This window comes from Mandrillus leucophaeus, unplaced genomic scaffold (assembly GCF_000951045.1).
Source record: "Mandrillus leucophaeus isolate KB7577 unplaced genomic scaffold, Mleu.le_1.0 Scaffold216, whole genome shotgun sequence".
NCBI classification, from domain to species: Eukaryota; Metazoa; Chordata; class Mammalia; order Primates; family Cercopithecidae; genus Mandrillus; species Mandrillus leucophaeus.
The window spans coordinates 290,407-295,110 of NW_012102210.1; the positions used below are offsets into that span (position 1 = coordinate 290,407).

General features: G+C 45.1%; 1 protein-coding gene and 1 long non-coding RNA gene across 4 annotated transcripts in view; one reads left to right on the plus strand and one right to left on the minus strand.

The window, feature by feature from the left end:
* The window catches only part of LOC105540146, a 6,514-nt gene extending 2,905 nt beyond the window's left edge, over window positions 1–3,609 (minus strand). Inside the window, exons 1-2 of the long non-coding RNA XR_001006156.1 lie at window positions 3,222–3,609; window positions 2,543–2,680 (exon numbers count right to left, since the gene is read on the minus strand). This is a non-coding gene — a long non-coding RNA (uncharacterized LOC105540146). The remainder of the gene's footprint in view (window positions 1–2,542; window positions 2,681–3,221) is intronic.
* The window catches only part of ATP6V1B1 (ATPase, H+ transporting, lysosomal 56/58kDa, V1 subunit B1), a 31,690-nt gene that overhangs the window by 9,064 nt on the left and 17,922 nt on the right, over window positions 1–4,704 (plus strand). The window lies entirely within an intron of this gene.

Genomic DNA, 4,704 nt, shown 5'->3' on the forward strand with positions numbered 1-4,704 from the left:
CCAGCCACTTACAGGTCTTTTCTATGAAGGTGGCTGCAAGCCTTTCCGCTCACGCTCATCACTCTCCCTTCCCTGTGTAAAAACTAACACCTGAAATAGTGTCTGCATGGGGCTGCCATTTGAGATCTCTGGGCACTTGCATATCATTTTTTTAAAATGTGATCAGTAATGTATGTTTATTAACAAATTAAATAACGAGATCTCGCCACCAGTTTCACTGCTATAATTTTAAAGTAGTGATGAGCACAAATAGTATTTTGAGATCTCTGCAACAACTGTAACGTGGTATGAAAATGTCTGTGATTTCTGATGGTGACAAAGTCACAGGTACTGTGGAACTGCTAATTCTACTGTGGTTTGTTGCTTACATTCAGAACTAGAGGAAACACTAAATTTCTGTAAACGTTAATGAATGTAAAAATATAACTTTCCCATCCAAGATCACAGAACCCCTGAGTTCTCTCTGTAGACTCTGAGATAGGTTCCAGGCAAAGAACTCTTCTCACAATTAGTTGGACAAGAGGACAGAGTATGTGGAAAGGAACGACAAAGATTGCAGGCTTGTGTCTGGGTATTTTATTATAGACACACAATAATTGTACATATTCCTGGGGTACACAGTGATGTTTTGATTTATATAATGCATAGTAATCAGGTCAGGGCAATTAGCATATCCATCATCTCCAGCATTCTTTCTTTGTGTTGGGAATATTAGTATCTTCTTTCTGGCTATTTGAAGACATATGTATATATATTTGTTAACTACAGTCATGGACAGTCATCCTATTGTGGTATAGAACACTAGAACTTATTGCTCCTGGCTAGCTGTAATTTTCTGCACGGATTTTTCCCTCTGCCTCCTATACTACCCTTCCCCCTGTTCCCTCCCTCTGACTCATCCCCAGGGTTGAGAGGTCACCTTCTCCTGGATGCCTCTCCCTCTTTTCTACTTTTTGTGGTTTTATTAGTGGCATCCATTGAGGCATTTGGTCAAGATCTGGCCACATATCTCCTCCCTGCCCTTCCCCACACACACCGTGCCCTGCTATTGGCCATGAACTGTGTTTTGTTCGTCTTTAGCTCCAGAAGCCCAACACAGCATTTTTACTGAACACGTAGGCTATAGTAGGTGCTCAGTATGTTTGCTCAAAGGAAAGGTGAGTACATTAATGAGATAAATGAATGAATAAATGTTAGCATGACTAGCTATGGACCTGTCAAAACCTGAGCCAGCAATATTAAAGAAATCAGACCCATTCGTTGCTAGCAAACAGATTCTGAGTTCATAGGGACATTACCGTTTGACCCCTCAGTGTAAGGGACGCCCCAGGAGGAAGTGTGGCTGAGTATTTAGGTGTAGCACACTGGGTTTGGATTTTAATCCCAGCTCCATCCCACTCTTTTCTACTAGCTACCTGCCAACCCCAGATCAACAGCATCAGTACCACCCAGGAACTTGTCAGAAATACAAATTCTTGGGCTCCACCTCAGACTGGCAGAATCAGAAACTCTGGGGGCAGGGCCCAGAAGTCTGTCCTCACAAGCCTTCCAGATGAACTGATGCTTAGAGAACCATCGATCTAGGATTGCAAGTCCCAGTTTCCTCATCTATTAAATAATAATAGGGTTATTGTGAGGGTCACATCAGACAAATGTAGCATTATTCTCCCTTGAGAATAGCCAGCAGTATTTCTGCCTGGAATGCAGAAATGCTAATAAGCCTGATTAAACAGTTGGTGCCACCTCCTGCCCCTCTCCACCTCCACCACACTCTCCACCACACCTGCCATTCCCCATGGGACCCAGGGTGGCATGGAGTCGGAACCTATACAGGTGTCCACCTTCTCCACTGTAAAATGAGGCCGACCTAGGAAACCAGAACTAGGTCCCCAGATCTGTGGTTCTGCGACTATCGTTTGCATCTGTAGCTTTGGCAGAGAAAATAATTGGGTGGTGGAGGCACCTCTCCGCATTCCTCTCCTCTGTCCCTACCCGTTTCCCTCTTCCAGGATTTAGCAAATGCTACAGCGTTTCTACAGCGCCACCTTCTGCCCACATTGAATCACACAGGCAATTACTCTTCCTGCTTCCGTCCTCAAATGTAAGAACATTTGAGAGAAGAATTTTGTGTAGATCAGAGGTTCTTAGTTTAGGGAATTAGGCCCTTGAAATTGTGTGCAAACCTCTGAAGGTATGCATGAATGTGCCTGTGCATTTTTCTGGGAGGAGTTTCTACAGTTTCATCTGATTTTCCAGATGTTTGTGACCCAGAAAAGGCTAACTGATTTGCAGAAGTTGAACAAGCATCAGAATATCGGGGGTGCAGGGGGCTTGTTAACGGGCAGATTGCTGGGCCCCACCCTAGAGCTCTGATGCAGCATGTCTGGCGTAGGAGGCCCAAGAATGTACATTTCTATCAAATTCCTAGGTGATGCTGCTGGTATGGGGACCACACGGAGAACCTCTGTTCTGGAGAATTTTCTGACTCCTGTATTCTGTGATTCAAATTGCTCCCTGTTTGAGAATTGGAGTAAGCACTCACCTTAACCACCAGACTCGACCCCCAATGTCTGTGGCTGCTTTCAAAAGAGTCTGCATCAGCTCTGAAGACAATTTCCAAAGAGGAGCTCCCGCACTGCCCTGGCCATTGTCAGCAGGAGGGACCTTAGAGGCAGCATTCCTGTGCACAAATCCCGACAGGCTTGCTAAGAACTTCCAGTCCTCTGTGTGTACGCAGCAGCTCCCCGGTGCCTGGCCACTTGCTGGTTGAGAGCTCAGGTGAATCTCCAGCACAGGGTTCCATTGCACTGCAGCATGCCCTCTTCCTGCAGCCCTCTTAGTAACCCACAGTGAGAGTCGATGGGATCAGGCCTGCTCAGTATGCGGTTGGGAAATAGGGCCCCTTAAGATACAAGCTCCTGGACTCGCTATCCCCCAGTGGAATTCTCCCTGGCACCCACTGCCCTAACTGGTCATGAGATGCCACCACCACCAACAACAACGACGAACAGCCAGCACACACTTAGAGCCTGGGGCTCTTCCTAAAGTTTCCAGACACTACACCCTTCATGCCTGGGTGTGAAAACCTGATGGCCCTTCCCCAGATCTGACCATAATTTTTGCTATTTAAAGTTCATTTTCTCTGATTTTATCCTTCAGGGACACAGAACACACCCCTCTCCTCTCCACCCTCCCTCCCTCCCTCACCCACATAAGCCCACATGAAAATCATCACTATTTATTTATTTATCTATTTATTGAGACGGAGTCTTGCTCTGTCGCCAGGCTGGAGTGCTGTGGCACGACCTCGGCTCACTGCAACCTTCGCCTCCCGGGTTCAAGCGATTTTCCTGCCTCAGCCTCCCGAGTAGCTGGGATTACAGAAAATGATCACTTTTAATCACTCCTCCTGATTTCTTTGGGGCACACTCTGGCCTGTGCTCTGTACAGCAACTTTTCCCCTGAGGTTAAAACAGCCCTCCGTCACCTCCAGGGAGGTAATAAACAATGAGGCAAGGCCCGTTTGGTATCGAAACACAGGTTATCAGAGTGGGAGACGAAAACGAGCCGGGACGTGTGTTCCACGCGTTTCCCAGGCACTCGCTGTCCGTGCTCCTGGGCTCCCTCTTGTGGTTGAGAACCCAAGACGCCGGGGTTTTAGCACCTCCTCCCACCTCGGAGCCTTCCTCCTGGGCCGGCCTCCTGCTAAGGCCCCACTCCGCAAGGCTGAGGGGTGGTTTGGGGAACCACAGGTCACCTTCCTGGCATCCTCTTCACAGGACAAGGAGGGACCTAAGCTAGAGCTTCCTTCCGTGTGACTGTCAGAGCTGCAAACCTTCTAGTCTCAAGTTCGACCACCAGGGGTTCCTGGCGTAGTGGCCCCTACCCTGGTCACACCTTGCTGGGGAACTGGGCCCTTCGCTCCTCCCCCCCAAGCCCTTAAGGTCACTAGTTTGTGGCCAGGAGGTGATAAAACGATAGTAATGATGATGATCATCACCAGCACTGTGCTGATAAGGCAAGTCCTCTATCTCTGATCTTTTTCATAACTACTTTGGCTATTCTCAGACATTTATGTGAACTTTAAAATCATTTTATTAAATTTTAAAATAAATGATAATCCATTAGGGTTGGATTACATTTATATACTTTTTAAAAGGATTCATGTTTTTATGCTAGTAAGTCATTCTGTCTTGGAAGACAATAATGTTCTTCATTGTTTAGGACTTGTTTAATGTTATTCCATAATATTTTTTTCTTGTATCTTTCTTGTTTATTTATAGCTATTTTATGAGTTTTGGCCCTATTGCGGTTGGGATAGTCTTCTCCATTGCTTCTTCTAACTGGTTACTACTAAAATAGAAAAAAAAAGGGGGGGGATGATTTTTATATATTTGTCTTATAAACAGCCAAATTATCTTACTCATTCTAAAACTTTTTTCTAAACCAGAGCCTCTTGAGTTTTTCTAAAGTATAGTATAATCTGCAAATAAAGGGAATTATGTCTCTTTTTCCATCAGCATACTTTTACTTTACTTTTTATTTTGAGACAATTTCAATTTTATAAAAATTTTCAAAAATAAAAATAGTAGTAGGAACATCCATGTCACCAACTGTTAACATATTATCTCACTTGCTCTATCATTTGCTCTCCATGTGTGGCTGTGTGTGCATCATTTTTTCCTGACACTTTTTTTTTTTTTT